This window comes from Teleopsis dalmanni, chromosome X (genome assembly GCF_002237135.1).
Source record: "Teleopsis dalmanni isolate 2A chromosome X, ASM223713v2, whole genome shotgun sequence".
NCBI lineage: Eukaryota > Metazoa > Arthropoda > Insecta > Diptera > Diopsidae > Teleopsis > Teleopsis dalmanni.
In genome coordinates this window covers 91,229,501-91,250,156 of record NC_051848.1, presented here as the reverse complement: position 1 = coordinate 91,250,156, position 20,656 = coordinate 91,229,501, and the positions used below count along the sequence as shown (strand labels likewise).

The 20,656-nt window shown below is 32.9% G+C and overlaps 1 protein-coding gene across 1 annotated transcript in view; it reads left to right on the top strand.

The window, feature by feature from the left end:
- Nucleotides 1-20,656, top strand: part of LOC119687427 (beta-1,4-glucuronyltransferase 1-like) — a 180,945-nt gene that overhangs the window by 86,272 nt on the left and 74,017 nt on the right. The window contains exon 3 of the mRNA XM_038101731.1: nt 3,785-3,867. The gene's annotated coding sequence lies outside the window, so the exon portion shown is untranslated. The remainder of the gene's footprint in view (nt 1-3,784; nt 3,868-20,656) is intronic.

Sequence of the window (20,656 nt, the reverse complement as noted above, 5' to 3'; positions counted from 1 at the left end):
TCCAATTAAAGTTTTGCGAGTTGACTTGACAATAATATCGTTTTTTGCTTACAGCTAACGCTACGCTTGTACCGAGGAGGAGCCAATCCATATGCACACGAGTACTCATGTCCATTGCCATACTCTTCGGTTCAGTTCAGCTCGATTCAGTTCAGTTTAGTTGAAATTGTGCAGCTGCTTCTACATATGCACTGGTATGAGAAATTCTCCAAGTGTGTCTTTTGCACTAGTGGATGGAAGTAGTGAAAATGGTTTGGTTTGCGGTGCGCCTAATCTCAAATGCAACGGACCACTAAAGCGAAACATTGTTTTAGGTTTTGTCTGCAGCTTTAGTGAGCTTTAGTGAGCTGCTTTATAATTTATTAATTAAACGAGTAACCTCAAGCAAATGCACTGTACCCGTCACTACCAACGCAACAATAACATTTTATAGTTTTTTAAAATGTTGAATTTTGAATTTTTGTTGTATTTTAAAATTAATTTGTTTAACTTTTATACAAAACAAACTGTACACATTGGCACCTAAACGATCGTTTCGCTTCTGCTAACCATTTAGATAGATACATTCAACAAAAATGTGACACGCTTCCAAATCTTGTGATATATGCGCAAAATGTTACTTGATTGCAGTCTTTTAGCATTTCATCTTCAATTCGATTCCTCGTTTTTAAAAATGCGTCTTATGACTGCTCTAGTCATTCTGAGCCAGTCTTTGGCCGATGTTCATGGTTCTGTTATTCTTTCTTTGCTGTCTTTGCTGTCATCAAGCTTTTTTATGTGTCTTAACTGCACCGCATGCAATGGTTCCTTTCGCTATAGCAAGTCCCAAACTTATTTTGATGTTTTGTGTATTTTATGGCACGTTAAGATCTACACGTTTATTCAGCATTTTGTGTGAAGTTTTACTGCAAGTGGCTTTAAAGTGTGTGATGGGATTAGTTGGTACTACTATGCTATTATGAATGCTTTAAGCTGCAAGTATGAAACTTCCAACTACTTGATATTATGGTTTGCTTTTCATACTGAAACGGAAGGATTAATTTGATTGTTTGAATTAACTTTTCAGCAGGGTTTCGCATATAAATCGGAGCTCCGCTCGCACTTAGAATAAGTTATCAAAATGGATGTAATAAAACATTAAACAACTTTAAGCAAAATAATTGAAGAAAATCACTTTTTGATTGCAAAGTAAGCTCAATGTTGGTAAGCAACACTAAGTCAGTAAGGAATGAAGATAGTTTTCCTATGTTGGTATAGTTAAAGTTAAAGTGCACTTGTTAGTATGTAGCAGTTGTTCTCTGTATTTACAATTTCGATATTATATACAGAATATACATACTGACAATATAAGAAAGTCGAATAATATGTAACTTCAATTTAAAATGCATTTATATTATGTTTGTCTCTTTATATATCTACTTTCACATGAAAACATATTTAAGTACAACACATTTAAGCAAGAAATATATGATTGTCTTATGAAAACAATACTCGTATACAATTTCATTTAATTTGTAAAGGTTTTGTTATTATTTTTCTTAAATTCTAAAAAATCTTTAAAAATGTGTAATAAGCCATCTACTATTTAATAGAAGAACTTAAACGTCACGTCATATTATTATATCATTTTTTATATTAACAACCAAAATAATCTACGTGAAGGACGTCCAAAACTATTTTAGAAAATCATCGATTGACAGATACCTTATAGCAAAAGTTTTCGACATCTCACTGGGTGCCGTTTCATCACTATGGAAAAACGTAGGTCTAGCACCCTGATTCTTAATCAAAACAAGAGACTAATTCCATTTAAGAACTTGTTGGTTCACAGGAGCTGACGAAGAAATTGAGTGTGAAAGACTTTATCTCTATTGATTTGCAAAAAAAAATTAATATTGGACCTCTTGACTCAGTTCAAAACAACATTGATGAAGTTAATAAATTGAGATACGAAATGTTGTGAATATATTCTATCAGATTAAGCTATCTCTGATGTCTGGCTTTTCTCACACTTCAAAATATTATTTAGTAAAAAACGAATTCTGTCCGGCTAAGGACAGAAAGAAGCCTAACTGAACATGCTCCTATTAAGATGGGACATGCATGTTTCGAAGGAAAAAACGATTTTTCTTAAGCGGACACTTGAACAATTCTTTCTAGGTAAATAAACTATTTAATTAATAAAACATAGTTAAAAACTGGAATATGAAATTTGACGCCTAGTAATTTTGAAAGGTTAAGAGAAATGTTCCTTTACGGGATTGTTTGTTTAACAGAAACTCAACTGTATTACTTTATCGATTCTATGTGATTAAGAGGTTAAGTGGTTAAGTGGAATGTTCGACTATAAGAGTATTCGTTTAACAGAAATTTCTTAATTGATTCTATCGGATATTATATTTATTGCTGTAATCACCTTTTTTGTCCTTCATTCTACAGTTACTGATTTTATTGTGTCGTTTCCTCTACCTCTTTTCACTAAACTATACAATTTTTAGACATTAAAAAACAATTTAGAATATAAAATATATGACTCATTTTTCGTTTTTAGTTTTTTTCGCACTTCCAAGGCTTGCAGCCAAATTATTGTAGCCATTTTGTTTAGTGAGGTAATGTAAAAAAGTGTTTAAACGGATGTGTCGATGCCTGTTATCAAGCAGGAGCCAAAAAGACGAGCGCTAATACTACGAGCAGGTAGGAAGTCAATAAAAAATATGAAACAAAGATAGAAAAGCGGAATTCCACAAACGAAAAGTGATATAAAAAAATAGCAAAAATATAATATAAAAAATATATATCCGTACCGTACCACATTTTAACACTCGTAAGCGTGTACTTCCCGAGACTGACAGGTAGACAGACGGACAAATTAAGAACAGTATGCATACCAAAGCTGCATCCATAGAAACAAAAACAAAATCCAATTCATTATGCAGCATTGCTCGGAGAGGTTTGCTGCAAAGACGAAAAATGGAAAGTATTCAAGGACGAAATTTTACAAATGCAAGTAAAAGTTACAATTGCGAACGTCTTTAGGTTAGCAACGAACAACCTTAAGGCAGAGCAAGGAAATGCAAGGAAGCGCAAGGAAGATTCAAGATGTAAGAAGAAGCACCGAAGACTTTAGTCAACGTTTTCGCTAATAAAAAATCATACAGCATTGAGAAAATATCAAAGAAAACAAATGGATGAAGTGGAGAAATGGAAAAAAGGAGCAGGCCATATAATAAAAATTTAGTGCGGTAGTGTTTGTCACATAAAAAGAACAAATAAACAAGAAAAAAATGAGAAAAACTGCGCATTTTGAACTTTAAAGAAATTTTTACATATCCTTATCCTTATGCATGGATACATTCAAGTGACTGCGAATTTGTGTGACTGGAAACGGAAGTTTTGCATTTTTTATGACATTGAAACTAATGTGCTTTCTCTTTGTGAAGTTTGATAATGACTTTCACTTTATTTCCGTCTGTTGCCGTTCAGTCAATCTTCAAATTCATCTCTTTTTTTCTTTCATACAAATTGCGATATTGCTGATTAGTCAGATTCTATAGATGTTACTACTTTCTATAGAAAACCCAGTTTAAAAATTCCGTGTTGATTCCTCTTAAGTTTTCATTAAAATTTAAATACTTCATCAGAAGAAAACTCAAACAGAGTTATATAATCAATAATGATGTTAAGTAAGATGTATTTGAATAAGTAAGGGAAGTATCCCTTCAGTCACTACGTTTAAATCAATCATTCAATCAATTTAATAATATTTTTCTCTTCTTTATTTCAGATTTATTGCCACTTCCGTGCTGAATAGAATCGCGTTAAAGAAAGCAATTTAATTTCCATTATTTAACTTCCAATAAAAAAGAGGTAAGTTCAACTGAAAGAAAAAAATATGAACAGGAAATGTATGTAAATAATCCCCAATCCCCAATTGCATAAAATGCGAGCTCATATCTTCAAAGCCGTACCCGTTCTTTCCTCATTTATCGCTTCGTTCGTTACTCAGCTTGCCATTAAAATGTAATTAAATGGAAATTTGAGCGGTAAAATTCTAATTAACTCTATTTGGTCCTTTCACGCAGATAAAAGCTTCCATTGATGTGCACAATAAAAGTAAGACTATCACCAATGAAAACGTGCATCTCATTTAGCTCTCCTGTACCGATTGCATACCCAAAAAGGGTACGATTCCTTTTATGCATACACAGCTCATTGTTTCCTAGTGGAAGCTTAAAACGTAGATGAGGATGATTTTTTTGAGCTCAACGCATGCATACAGCCATGTGGGTTATTAGACATTTTATACATCCTCGCACAGTTGGGAGATTGAAAAGAAATTAACGCAAAAACCTCATTTATCTCGCCACGACGAGATTGATGATTGAAATCCATACGAGTGTGTTTGGAAATGCTGTCAAGCATGGTCGTAGAGCAGCATGTGTGTGCTGTCACTTAAAAAAGAAGAAATGATATCCAATTGGCCAATGTTCACATACATTGAATGCTTTGTAGAAATACGTCTGCAAGCATTTGCTCTGCTTTCAGTACAGACGTTTGTCGGAATCGAATACTAAAAAAAATCTTGCTTTTATCAGCTGAAAAATTTAATTATGCACGCAAAATTGTCATCAATTTTTTTGTGGTCAACGTGTTTTTCTGGAGTACAGAGGCGCATACAAGACTGACATGCAACTACATTAATTGTTGTTTTGTCTATACGTAAATGCTGATCTCTGACTTGAATAAAATGACTTGGCAGAAAAGCATGACTCCACGGTGATATTGACACTTGGAAGTTTATATTGGCATACGCGCTCATGCCTATGTATATACTTTAATCATATACGAGTATTAATTATCTTAATGCATTCAATCTATATTATGCTTGCGTTGTAATAATCTTTTTCAGCAAAGCAGCGTTTCTACAATAGATTGTATTTAATATTAATTTTCTCAACCATTCTCTCACTCTCAAATAACTTTTCATCAAACATTTGCTGGGTGTCATTCTAGTTAATTAACAGAACTCATATCATTACCCTTAATTAATGCATGGCATGATATGTGAACGATTTCATTATCATGGCTACCACAGTCAACATCAAACTGCCATTACATTGCCAGCAGTTCACATTTTCATATAAACTTGATTGCTATTAAGTGCTAAATGCAAAAAGATAGCAGGACTACAAAGCGAGCGGCACTCGCATTTCGCCTTTTGGGAAAATTTCGAATTAATTCGTACTGACAGTTGTCATCTTTCTAACAACAAATGAATTTGATAGTAATAGAAAACTGTTTTAAACTGAAATTTTTCCGATCCGAATAGAAGACAACATAAATAATTGAGTCATTTGCCTAATTGACATTAGGTAAGATTGGAATGACGATTCTAGCAATCCAGTAACATAATACCAATTTGTCCACTGTTTTAACATATAAAGTTTAAAGGATATAAAACCAATTGCAACCTTTAATAAAGCCACAGACACTCTCAACTTTACTTATTTAGTCGGTCATTTTAGATGCGCATTGTCCTCAAATGCGTCCGAGTACCTTTATATCGTTAGTCATCTGATCCTTCCTCCAAAGATGCAGATGTCTTTTACTACTTTCGCTACCAGTGAACACCGAATCAAACCATTGGAGCATTTTTTCCATCCGCATGAAATGACCAAGCCACTGAAGCCGCTAAATTTTTATGCGCTTAACTATGTCAGCTCACATCCAAAAGATAATTTGCGTGATTTGTTTAGAGATGGGTGTATATCTCAACTATTTATTTAGTCCGGAATAATATTTGTTGGCAAGCATTATCACACTTTCGTTAAATATTCTACTAAAACGGTTCAAGTCTACTGCTCGGAAATTATTAGACAAGGACTCTCCTTGTCTGAATCAAACGCCTCAGGGTAGTTTTTCTAAACTCTAAGCTTAAAAGTAATCTAATTATATCTAATCTATGTTATGCATGCGACATAAAAGATTAGAAGCATTCGCTTCGTATTTCTTGCAACTGCGACGATAAGGCTTAAAGAAATTATTCAACCTTCTAACAAGATTACCTAAGCAACAATGATCCATCAAAAATTTCAATCAATTCACTATGTCAGTTAGAGACTAAGGTTACTATAGAATTTCCTTAATTCTAATCTACTTATTGCAAGATGTTCTGTACTTATTACTTGCTTAGTTGGCTCAGAAATAATTGAGTCGCCCTTGGACGTATCCAAAAGCTTCCACCAGCTAGCCCGATCAGTGGCTTGCTGCCGCCAATTGGTAGTACCGAGTACCTGTACATTGTTGACCGATGATGCTCTGTAATTGTGAAAATTTAATATTTGAATTAGCTACAATAAACAAACTAAAATTCGTTCAAATATCTTGTCATGAGAGATTTGATGATAACGAAACCGCTGATTTGCTTACGAAAAACGGTGTTCTTAAGTTTATCATAGAGCCTAATCCTTTTCCCGATACATTGACTCAGACGGCTTCAGTAAAAAAAGCTTAATCCAACTTCGTAAGCTTAAGAGAACCTTACTAGCTCATTGAAGAAAATCGAAAGCAACAAATTTTGTGTAATGCAGAGTGAGAGTAATGCAACTCTTATTTACTTGTCTTTTGCAATTCTGAAGAAACAACTCCAGAATCTCCATTCGACTTTTATCAAAAAGAATAGTGTCGCGAATCTTGACCAGACAGATATTGTTATGTTTAAACAGTCACAATTAGCTGAGAAGACTATTGCCGGGAATAGCACAATAGGAATTGTAGCATACCATACTATTCATTCTAATAATCAACAAGAGAATTACAAAATTGCCAAGCACAATCAGGTGTGTCAACATTGTCAAATTAAATCCAATGATGTATTAATTAATAAAATGTATTGATTATTGATTATACAGTCTCCAAAATTTCTCTCGGGTCTTCAATAAGTATTTACACCTAAATGAAGAGGGTATACCAAGCATAACATTTTTGGAAATATTAAAGTCCTTAAGTAATTTATTTCAGGACATCCGCGGTCAACTTAACTAAACAGCAAGGATCCTAATAAACTTAGTAAATTATAAGCTTCATTTTTGTGGCCGGCATCGATTTAATCCAATATCAGTCCTCACTCTTTGTATAAATTTGTTGTTCTAACTCTTTACAAAACCCTCAAGTTAAGTTTTCTGATGTGTCCATTATTTCTTTAAACTTAAAATCACACTTCAATAATTTTATATTTCCTGCACATTCTTAAAAAATAAACAAATTAGTGATTTCATTTATTATTTATGCAGATTTCTCTGTTGGTGATGTTTGATGTTTCCCCATCTCCCCTTCCCAACCAATTTCATAGTCTTTGTGTGTTCCATTTCTGCTATAAAAGTAAGAAAATATGTTGTTACGTCAAGTGGCATTTTCTTTTTTACGACAATGCAAGTGTGTGCGTGTACGTGTGCGTGTGAGTGTGTAAGTGTATGTAAACGACGTAGAAGATGTTTAAAATGTATTCCCTGCCTCGGTACGTCAATAATCATAATAGACCTGGAAAGAAATTTTCAAGAAGAATTTGTCATTTTGTCACGTACGGCCAAGTTAAGGAATAAATAAATAATTGAGTAGATATTGTTGACATTTTTGGTGCTAGTGTTTGCCTGTGGGCTCCTGCTGGTAAAGTTCAATTAACCGCTTTTCATGGAAATAAAAAAATAAATAGGGAACAAACGAATCACAGCACACTTGAGGCGATTTTCGACCTGATGACATAAAGAGACTTTTCAGAAAATGGACAAATGTTTCTGTTATCAATCAAGAAGTAAATGGAAACATGTGTGAATGTTGGTGTGAAATTCATAATATATAAATTCAAAAATTAAATATAAAATTTTGTTTCGACTTTGCAAAGTGAACTAAATTTCAACAATTCAAACGATTTATAAGATAGTTCTATAAGGAAGTGATAAAAATGCTTACATTTCATTCTATTTCCTATATCTATGTATATTTATTTTTGTAGTCAAATATCAAGAACAATTCTATAAAGTAGTGCTATAGTGATACATATTTATTAAAATAATTGTAATTCACTTTGATACAACAGTAATATGTTCCTTTTTATATTAAACATGAAGCAGCGTTTGAATAAGTGCTGCTTGACAGCATAATTTTGCTTTAATATAGCAGATATTATCTTTTACATAATATTCTTAAATTAATTGGAAAATTGGTGTATTGGTAATTGGTATTGATATGCTAACAAAAAACACAGTAGTAGGTGTTCATATAAATACAAAACCAAAAGTCTATCACTTTCGCTCAAATGGATAGAATCCGCCTGTTTGAACGGAAACTTCTTCGTGATTGCACCAACTATAAGCGCAAGCCTCATGGCAAACACTTCTCTATCTCTACCCATTACAACAATGTCAAAATCACTCGCATTGACGAGTACTTTTAGTCATTCGCCCGAAGATACCTCACCCGGATACATGACCTTTCCCCTGATGTCTCCACTCCTACTACCCAATACCTGTCACACTTCTTCGATGAGTGGGACCATAGACACCCAACCCTCAACCGCGGCTTTCGTGACCCCTGTCACAATGTGTTTCATTGACCTCACCGCTGCTAATTAGCCGTATCCCCACCACCTCCAATGTTTCCCATTCTACTTAGTTCATGCCCTTGCTTTCGGACTTAGATAAACCTAGTTCACTAGGTATTAAATCAATTTACTCTCTTTTCTCTCCCATTATTACTGGAATGAAGTTTCCACATTACAGTTGAAATCTTCTCCAGTCATTTCTATAAAGTGGTTTTAGTGAGTTCAAATCTCATACTGTGGCTTTCGATGCTTTCCACCTACTGCAAATAAAAAAAAGATCGTTGATATGAGTGTCGAATTAAAAACCTTTAGCAAACATTTCTGCCGAAATTAAAAGTATCTGTGAATTAATGTCATATATATTACTTACAATATTTACAAGTATTGCTACTTCTACAGTTTAGAGATAATTCCTTGGTCTAAAAAACGGCAGAAGTCGCATGGGAGGGTGGAGCATTTTATTATGTCAAACCATTACAATTTGACAATCAATGTAAATGCAATGGTATATAACAATTCAATATAAGACATAAGGTACTCGCTTCGAGTTAAAGGTAAACTATGAGGACGAGAGGACGTTAGGACAGTAGGATGGGAGAGATAGGAGTTGATAAAATTTAGTTTGTTGCTCAACAACGACCTGACTGATATCAGCGACTAAATGACTTATCTAAAGCTCAAGAAATTCGCCGAATGAAATATCTTAAAATCTGTAAGTATAGCCTTTTGTGCCATTGCAAACTAAGCGTTTACATCACTTCAAGGTTTTAGCTACGCAGGCGATTGTAACTTTGAAAGGAATCGTTGCGATCATATCCTTCAGTTTGGGAAATAAAAACTAAAAGATATGACAAAAACACGTCGAGTTTAATGTCAGATTTTATTACTTTACTAAAAACTGTTAAGAACTTTTAACGAAATTGATATATTTTGGACATTCTATTGATATTTCATTTTCATTGCATTGCCATTGTGCGTTCTTTACGAGTATTTACCAAATCAGTGTCAAAGGAGAATTTTGATTAATGGCACATTTCGGACTTAATATCCCATTATCCTGCGCGCTTTCATGATTTTTACGGTTTCACTGTCGGTTCAGTTGACGTACTCATTTCGATATCCATCATATATGCGTATCTTAATTTCTTTACTTGTTTAATGGTCAATAATTATATAGTAATTTGCATTAATTACATTTAATTGATCTGTTATGGTATTGGATTTTATTTCAAATCCAACACAAAATGTTTGTGTTATTGGTTTGCGGTGCAATTAAGTACATTTCAGTGCACATTTAACTACAAGTGACGTAAAATATTAGTGGATATTTAGTCGAAGTACACGAAAAGCACATTAGATACTGGAGTTGCCATAAGTTATTCAATTTATTATAAGTAAAGCGAATATGAAAGCTAATTACATATTTTAAGCCTGTACCGAATGTTATTTTATCATCTATTGTTATTATACTACATTATCATTTGAAAATGGTAGTTATTGCCCTAATTTTAAAGAATCTTGCAAACACTTTTCTAATGTCAATAAATTTCCACAAATAAAACTTATTTAAGTTTAATTGTCTTAATTGCCTTTATTTGTAGTAAATTTTGCAGAGAAGCTCTTAAAACTTGATGTGTTAATTTTTTGATTTACTTCATATTTTTTAATTATTCTCGGGGCACACTGCCAGAAACGAACTTTTGAACTTCTCAAGGTGAACTTGGTGAGTTCGGTTTTTTCCAGTATTCCACATTTTTCTTCAGCTTACGAGTATAATTTATGTTAACATTGCTTCTGAGTAACTTTTTGTTTTTTAAATTTGATCTTTTTTGTTATTTATTAGCATGTAACTCGTCTTACCTTTGCCCGCAGGTTTCTGGTGGTAGCGGTTCGCTTTTTCCCGAAAAACGCGTCAATTCAACGTGTTTTTCGCGAATTCGAATTAATGGGCGACAAAGTTGCTTTCACTTCCATTTTTTTAAAAAATTTTTTTTTTTAAGAATTTGAAATAGTTTTTACTAAATAGTTATTTTACTCTTATTCCATTAGTTTTGAAATGTAAGCAGCAATGAAACTTGTGAGTTTTTTGTTTAATAATTAATTTAAAACTGCACTGAAATAAATGTAATAGAATGGGTGCCAAATAAATATGCAATATTAACATATAGAGTTATCAGTTTAGTGATTCTCATTTGGCAACACTGTTCCAGTAACACATATCAATCCGCCTTGAATTGTCTTGCAAGACAATATTTGTTTAGCCAGGCGTTAGAGATACTATCAATTTTATTTAAGCTGCAAACTGATTTCTCAACAAGTAGCAAAGATACAATTACCTAAGCTTATCACACCCTTATTATATATATATATATAGTATATAGTATATATGGATCAATATTCAAGGACTAAATAAGCTACATCTTTTATAAAATGGGCAAAATCTACATCTAGATCTATACCAGCATTACACCCAATTTTCTACACATTTTTCCTAAGTTAAGAGACTTATATGAAGCGTCGTCCTTGAAGTGGTTCTTTTAGCTTCAAGAAAATCAAAAAAAAAATTCATTAGATTATATCGTACGAATAAATGCTTGGTCGGTAGAATTTGTTAAATTTTTTGGCAAAAACTTTTGCTCAGTGACGAATTGGATTTGTGCCATTGCAGAACATTCACAAGTATAATCATATAAACAGCTGCTACACTGATACACTGAACATGGATATGAGCACAGCACTGTGTTGCTAACTTACAGAAAAGAAATTGTGGCGTTATTCAGTACACAAGTTTATCAAATGATGAATTCCGGTTAGTTCTGACATAATGTGTATATTTCTTTTATATTTGAGTGATAAGTGGTTGCGTTTTTTTTAAAGTTAGATATAGTTTAATTTTTTTTTTTTTCGAGATAATTAAAATTTTCAAAATGTGAGTCAGTCTTTCTTTAAAATTATAAAATTTCAGTTAATATAGATATTTAAAATAAAAAAATAGTGTTGAGTCTACAATGGAATTTAGGCCAATGAGAGGTTGCAACTCCCAATTAAGCTTTTGCGTTTTAATGCGTTTAATTTATTTATTTATTTTATTTTTTGAAATTGTTTTAAATTTTTCACGCACTTCAATTAAATTTGTTAGGCTCTTTAGGAGCTGTCTATATCCATTAAAGTAGCTAATGGTAGTTAAAATTAGTGTAGGTCATTCTCCGGAAAGCGTGACTAATACTGCCGTTGGAGCCAACAGTGTTGGTGCTCTCGTGAATTGAGCTATGTAGGAAGAAATCCTTAGTACTCAATTGATTTGCTTGGGTATACAGGCAATGTGTGGTGTAGTGGTGTGGAGAAGTGCAGACAGAAAATACAGAACAGAAATTTTAAAAGAATTTTATGGCTAAATAAAATTTTTATTATCTCGAAAGAAGTAAGATTTTACTTAACATTGTTTTGGAAAAGACGAATTCAAATTTCTTCTTGAAATAAACTTACTTATAATAAATGCTTTATTTAACTGATTAAAAATATATAATTTTCAGTATCAGCATATCAAGTAGTGTAGTTCTATAAGAATTCAGCAATAGTTTGAAGTTTTGGTTTTTGTGATGTTTAGTAAATAACGAAATTGATTGGACTCTAGAGGAGATTAATGCAACCTAATGATCATGGCGAACAGAAATGCAGCTGCATGACTCTTTGAATTGCTATAATTTTTTTATTGCTTTATTTGCTTGAGAATGCCATGCAGGAAACTAAACATACAAATTAACCTAATAAAAATTATTACCTTAAGTAAGCGGTACACCCGTGGGACGCGGGTACGGAGGAACAAAACAACACCCAAAGCGGCAACAAAATTGCTGCTGCACTAAAAATAGCAACAACGTTCATATGTGCACTAGAGTGATTATTTAAACCTTGGCAATAGAAGCCATGAGACCAACGAGCCAGACTTAGACAGACCGAGGCAAGTCAACAAGTTGGTCGCTTTGGAACCAGCTTCTTTATGGCCAAACATGTTTGGAAGTCGCTGATGTTATATTTTAGCTCTGCAAACTTGAACAAAATTACAAAATTGCAAACATGTAACGATAAAAACTAAAAAATTCTTGACATATTCTTACAAAAACGAATATATAAAAAAAAATTTATAAAAAAGAGCGTAGTAAAAATAGTAAATAGTAAACATTGCAAAAAATGGTAAAATGGTAAAATGGTAAAAAATAGTAAAAATAGTAAAAAGCCTGACGAGCATTTAAAGTAGTTTGATGTTTGCAAGTATTTGAAGAAGAATGCCAAATGGCCATACAAGTGGTACAAATACTTCATTGACAATGTAAAGTAATGATAGCTCCTGGGAAGTGTTGACTTATTGTGTCCTCATTTCAGCTATTTTTCGCTTCAATTATATTATTTTGCTTTAATAAATATATATACATAATGTACTTAATGCGTTTGTTTTATTGGACAATCTATATAAACACAGTGAAAACTCCTTTAAACGAACATCTGACTTCACCGTGCAAAATTGCTAGTGTCCAGTTCTTATTTTTAATACCAAGTTAATACGTGCTTTCATATGGAAAACAGTGTTTCCCAGACAAAACAGCTTTCATTGTTATATAAAAAATTACCGTTGTTATAAAAATTGCTTTTATCTACGGAACGTACTTCCTATGTACTTTGTGTATAAATTTTTCCCCGAAAGTTCTTTGCAATAATGTGAAGAATTGGCTTAAAGTGTGACTCTTTTATTATTAATATATTTTCTCATAAAATTGTATTCAGCTGGCTTTGTCTTCCAGCAAAATAATTGCTTATGGCAGAAGAGGAGGAGAACGCAACAAAAAAAGTACGTGGAAAAAAATTTCCATAAATGTCAATAAATATAAAATATAGCAAAAAGTTGCTGGCAATAACATCGACAACAACAGCAACTTTGTAGCCGCTGTTTTATGTACCTCTGGTTAGAGATTGTTCTGTTGTAGGTTGCAACGTTGTCAACATTGACTGCCAAGGTGGCGCCACCTGCTTCTAAGATGAAAACAAATAACTTTAAAATACGACCGCTAATAATAACAACAACAGTAACAAGAGAACTGCAACGAAAGTCAGCAACACAAGTAACAGAAGACAACAACAGCTTTAACACAACCAGCAGACCAGCAACCAACAACCAGCAACCAGCAACCAGCAACGAGCAACCAAGAAACAATGAACAGCAAAAATCTAAACTTAAGTTTGCAACGCCCCATAGCAACCACATTGGAGTCAGTCGACCTTCGTTAACTTCAAAAGCGCGCATTGCGTGACGCATCTCCAAGCATCGGATCACATTGCCGGGGAGTATAAAGCACTTCACTTTGCAACGCTCCACTAATTATACTCAAACTGCTGCTGCTGTAGCGTCTATCTTCTGGTGTTGCTCTTCACGTTGTTCCATTAGCAACTGATGTTTGCGCGAATCCGAATACGACTCCTAATCGTGGCGCTTGCATCTATCAAATCACAATCTTTGGGACTTTTCGTCACTTTATTGCAATTAGGTAACCGACGCCTTCAGGCTACCAGCAATGTTAATTTAAGGCAATGCAATTGCCGCCAACTATATTGTATGTATATATATTGTTTGTGTAGTCATCATTTACTCATGCATATGAGTATCCATGATTCCCTTATGTGAAATAAATTTCCGTAGCTGCTGCACATGCGTACATAAAATGAATTTGCAATGCCATGGTCTGTGAACTATAAGTGGAATTCTTCATTCATTCAATGTCAGCCAACGTTTTCCTTGATGTTTTTAGTTATTAAAAATTTAAGAAAAAAATAATGGAACTGATATCAGTAGGATTAACACAAAAAAAACAAACTTGATATCAGAATTTAGAATATTTTAAGTAAAACTTCGATTAAAATAGGGATGAGTATGATATAAAGCTAAAAGAGATATTAAGTTAGCGCTGGATGAACACAAGAATGAATTGGATAATAAATTTATCGAGATATTTAGGGGTTAGAATTTAGGATACGAGCATTTTATTTGAATGTTGGATTAAAATAGAAACTAACCTGACATTAAGATTGAGAATATATTAAGTAGAAGTTGAATTAAGATATAAAATATAAAATAACTTAATGTAAAAGTTAGAATTACTTAGTAAAAGTTAAAGTTAGATTAAAATACTATAAAACTTGACTTAAGATTTAGGATATTTTATGTAAAAGTTCCATTGAAATAGAACGAATTACACATTAGGATTTAGAATTTTTCAAATAAAAGTTGGAACAAAATTGGAACTCACAAGATATTAAAATTAAGGAAAGAATAGCAAGATGGGAGACGTTTTCATTCACTATGTATTACATACCTACTAGTGTGTAGTCAGTACGAAGCAGTGCTTGCTAATTTCTCTGCATATACCTAATAAAAATAAGTGCAAGAAATACCATGAAATATTTTCAGATCGCGGTGTATATCGCTGTTCCTAATGTAACATGGCGCTTTTGAAATGTTCCGTAGAACCTAGTTCTGAGAACGTTGCATTATTTCGACGTTACTTTGAATAGCGCTCCCCCATAGTTCAGCGCCATACGACCATACAGGTTTTACAATTTGATAGTTTGAATAAAACCATAGATAGTGTGGATTTACGGCCAATCAGCCATTCCATTTTTCACAACTTCATATCAAGCTCGTCTCGTTTCTGTTTTATGTGTTCCTTCATTCGAAGTTTTGCGTCCAAGGTTATGCCAAGATATTTTGGAGTGTTTGCATATGATATCTGAGTACCTTAAATCGAAATAGGAAAGTACTGTAATTTTTTATTTGTAAAATCCACATGAACAGATTTAGCAGAATTCAGTTTGATACGCCAACTCTTTGTCCAATTGTTTAACAAATCTGTAGCTATTTGTGATTTGTATCAGTCAGCAGTTTTACTTTTAGATATTATTGGCAAGTCCATAGTGTAAAGCAGGTATAGTAGTGGACCGAGTAAACTCCCCTGAGGTACACCACCTTTTATCTCAGATAGATTTGAGTAACAGTTTTCGTGTTTTACATAAAAAAACATAGTGATAATGCAAGACTTAAAAATCGCAAAATATGACGACGGCAAACATGTTTCTAGTTTATTCAGAAGACCAGACCAGAAGTGCCAGATTTTGTCGACAGCCTGTGTGACACCGAAGAATACAACAAAACACACTTTACCTTCAATAGCCCTTTCAATTTCATCGACAATGCGGTGTACTTGATCTATAGTCGAATGCTTGCCACGAAATTTAAATTGATGGTTTGGTATTAACTTTTCGGAGTCTATTATAGACATTAGTCTCTTGTAGAATAGCTTTTCAAAGAACTTCGAAATGATTGGTAAAATTGAAATTGGTCTATATGACGATATGCATTCTAGCGGTTTGCCTACTTTTGGAATCATTTTTACCTCTGCGATCTTCCATAGTCTAGGAATACATTTTAGATTTATTATTGCATTGAATTACATTAGCAATTTGCGAACAGATTTATCTGGTAACTGCTTTAAAATTTCGGATGTTATAAGGTCAAAGCCAGGCGCCTTTTTATTTTTCAGGTCTTTTACTACTCATTTTAGTTCGCGTTTTGTTATTCGATCGATTTGCTGGTTTCTACTCTCTGTGACAATCAGTAATTCATCACACTATACATCATTAGGCTGAAATATTTTGGTCAGGTTATTTGCGAAAGATCTGGTTTTCCCCTCATTGCTTCTAGTCCATTTTCCATTGCTGTCTTTGATCGTTGGTGTGCATGTAAAGGGTTGTCGATTTCCACAATGAGTATTCTGTTTTTTTTAGTCATTTACTCATTTTTGATAAGACGAATCTCAGTTTTTAAACGTTTAGTAGCTTTATTAGGCCTGCTTTTATCTAGAGGAGATCGAGTTTGATGCCTTCTTTTTCTGAGTTTCTTCTTTTCTTTTATTAGACACAGAATTTCTCTTGGATAGTTCTCCCCTACAGTTTTTCTTTTATATTCAGGGGTACTGCTTCAAGCTGCTCTTTGAAGTCTCTTTCAAGTTCATCACAAGTGCTCAGTGAAGTTGAGAGGTTTACACTGTCTTCAAGCAATGCTTCAAAAAAGCTCCAATCTGTAGATTTATTAGTCAGGTATGGAGCGGGACCTTTCGTTATGATTGTGTCACTTAAATTTAATTATATGGGCGAATGGTCGGTGTGCAGATCTAAACCTTGTTTGATTTGCATGTAGTTTGATGATATTTTTTTAGTGAGGAAGAAATCTATAGCAGCAGTGTTATAGAACTAGATTATTCAATTTTTAAGAGGTTTGAAGTAAAGTTTGCAGCACATCTCATATTACTATTAAAGAAATACGTGTAAACTGTCACCAAAATATGTAAATGTAAACCTAAATACAGTTGGGTGAACAAAACACTATACAAACCATATTATGACCTTCAGCATACAGTATTCTCAGTGTTCTCAGTGTACTGGACCAGTTGGATGACCACAGGTGTCTTGGGAAGGTGTTATATTAATCTAAACTTGCTTATTGAATTTTGATCAATGGCAATAGAAAATTTATATAGAAAATCACGTAAGCGTACAGTTTAAATTTAAAATGAGTTTGATATTAGATTATCATCCATCTATGCAAAAACTGTTTTAAAATCGATAAAACAAAAACAACAGTTTCCTTTGAAATAAAATATATTCCATGGGTTAATTTAGTGCTCCCTGATACGAAGGAGTGGTACAACATATCTCAGTAATATGTTTAATTAAAACGCTTAAGATTCTGATCGCTACGGAATTTTAATAAATTTTTTTTGTGGTTTGATTCATCTATCAAACTTCGTTATGCTTTACTTTGTAGTATTGCTAAGAAACATCTTTAAAATTGTGTTAACCTTGGCATTGAAATTCAATATACCACGGAGTATGCATTCATTAGTTTCGTTATTCGAACAAACATAATTAAAATACTGGCAACTATATTATGAAAATTATAAGTCTAAACAAGTTTGTAGTGAACAGAATATGCAAGTATGTAAAATAGTGTACAGTGCAATATTTATTTTTTTGACATACAAACGCAAGTGGTGTGAATTAACTGCTGAAGCTGTAGAATAATGAAAAAATTTGACTTTGGGACAACAAATATTTTACATTTTTTCCAAGCGTATCTTCTCAAACAAAAGTCTAGATATATTAAATCATCAATTGATGTAGCTTGCATACTAGCCATTAGAAAAACAATACTGGATGAGTTGCTACTATAAGTCTCATAGCATTAGTCATAATATTAAAATAATGTAAATAGATATATTTCGTGAACTTAGTCTCCAATATTTATATAACTACGAGTATTTTATGTTACATTGAAAGGCGAAATAATAGTATTGTGTGCAAGCTTTAACATACCTATATGGACGTCTTTAAATTTTCGCTGGTCCATGTGCGATTAAGTCCGCTCTTTCCATACAAAATTATTTCTTGATTTCTCCAAATTTAATTCATAAGTTCATTATTGCAATATGCTTTTAAAGGTTGTCTCAGACGTCAAAATTATTTCCAGACTATTATATTCTGAAACGATTTTTATATGTAAATCTCTTATTTCCATTTATTCCTGTTTTTTGGAGTTCTGCTCTTTCTATGCACCATTACGCCTTATTTACTTGAAAAATTCAAGTTTTATACTTTTTGAATTTTTATCATATATTAATATTTGACATATAATACACAAGAGGTTACTATTCCAACGTTATTCACATATACAAGTACTTCAATATTATTATCACCAATTTCTATACTTCCATTCTGAATATCAATTATATTATTTAGAGTTGAAGTACATAAATAAATAAATAAATAGGACTAAATAATCATGAAGTTTTTTGAGCGTTTTTCCTTACGAAAAACCATCTAAAACTTGAAAACTGGAAACTGGAATGAAATAGCGATAGTTCTCCAATTTCCTTATGAATATTCCGAACATGAAATTGGCTTCTTTACTATCGTAAATATTGTAGTTAACACTAAAAATATCACAAATCCAAAAGTATCACAAATTCGATAAGGATTGGATAGTTATCGTTTTTGTATCGTTTTTACGATAGCCTTCCTCACAAAATGTTATCACCTTCGTTAGGATAACTATCGCAAAAACGATTTATCCTTGTTGTGTTCACTGAAACGTGTCAGCTTTAAACTTGCCCTTTGACTTAATGCCTTAGTCAAAATATTTTTATACATTTATTTTCTAAGGATTAGAGAGAATTGTATCTTTTCGAAGTATTCTCAAGCACGAAGGATCGATACAAGAATATAGATTCTTTTTCAGAATAATAGACACAAAACCAGTGTAAATACAAACAAAATGTATTAATTTCTTCAGGGACTGCTAATGTATTCCTTAATGTTGAACTAATGGGTTTATGTTAAACGAAAGTAACGATGACTGAAGTGTGGTATTGCTGTTAATCGTTTGTTGTCAACACTGATTGAAGATGGCTTGCCATCACCTTTTCAAAACATAGCTTATGAATACTTCTACGATTTCAACAGGAGATGTTGAAAATTATTGTCCGTACTGGTTGTTTTGAATGCGTAGGAACAAGAAGACGTCGTTGGTGGGTGTCGAATCAGGATTGAATCACGATTGACTTATTAATTCGATATTATAAATGCCTAAAAGTCTATTAGAAAAAATATATGTATGTGTTTAGACTATGAAATGCATTTTTTTTTAAATTCATATATAAATGTGTTTAGTTATGGGAAAGTATTTGAGAATTAACTAAATTAAGGCTTGAGCTTGCAGCTAAGCGCGGTTTTACATATTTGCCGTTGTTGAATATTAAAAATATTTTCCTTTTTATTGCTTGTGTTTACTTTTATGCTAATTGCATCTTTCAACGTTGATTATTGAATTCTGTATGCAATTAAAAGTGTTTTTAGCAGTTGGCATAAAATGAGGCATGCCAGCATTTCAACATCACAACGAAATAAACAAATTCGCATGATTTAACAATTTTTATGCTAATTTATTTTTTCGTTTATTTGCGTTAAAAATTTTAACTGAGGACGCCCAGAGAACAGTTCGCTGCTTTTGAAAATTTTTATTATCATTTGGACGATGAATTGGAAGTTGGCAACGACAACGACAACGACAACGACTATGATGGCGACGGCGACGGCGACAATTTAACGTCAACAGATTAACAGCCAAACATTACCGCACACGTACACTGCTGCCTTAATGTTTCTGTAGATACTTTTTATTTGCGCACATGTTTTTCACTTAATCTGTTACGTAAATCGTAGGTCTCGACTGTAGTTAATTGAGGTACATCAATCAAGGCTCGACAAATTTTATAGATAGCATAGATAGTACAGCGCAACTTGCAACTCGTTAGCAACTGCTAAGCAACTCAAATTTGAGCCTCAATTGGCACTTGTACTTGCAGATACATGTGCTCAGAACTATGCAAAATAATTCATATCGACAGCAACAAACAACAACAAAGTTCAGGCCACAAGCCGCACTTATGTGAGTATCTCAAATACGTGAATCATAATGTGATTTCGACTGACTCGGCTCGGCTTCACGCGGCTTGACTCAACTGTAGTTTGGATTGATTTTACTTCACTGAACAAAATTATGAGGAAGAACAAGTTCTTCATTTTCAAGCCGACAAAAACAGTCTTTGTGTCTTCTTCTGCACTTTTTCCCTTGTACAGCACTTGTATGTTAAAATTCTATCTATAGATTTGTAAAAAAAATATTTGTAAAAAAACAAAAACAACTTTGCATATTTTAAAAAACTTTTTAAGTGTTAAATTCAGAATATTTTTTCATTGATTCCTAAGCATATTCCGAAAATTTAATTAATTATGCTTATTAAAAAGTTAGTCATGTAAATTAATGATGAAAGCAGATACAGAAATCTGTGCAAAGTGGAAGCAAATGAAGCGAAAATAACTGGGAGCATGTGTAGTTGAAGTCCGTCTTCACAAAAGCTCACAAAAGCCAGCTGGTACTCGAACTAACCGCTT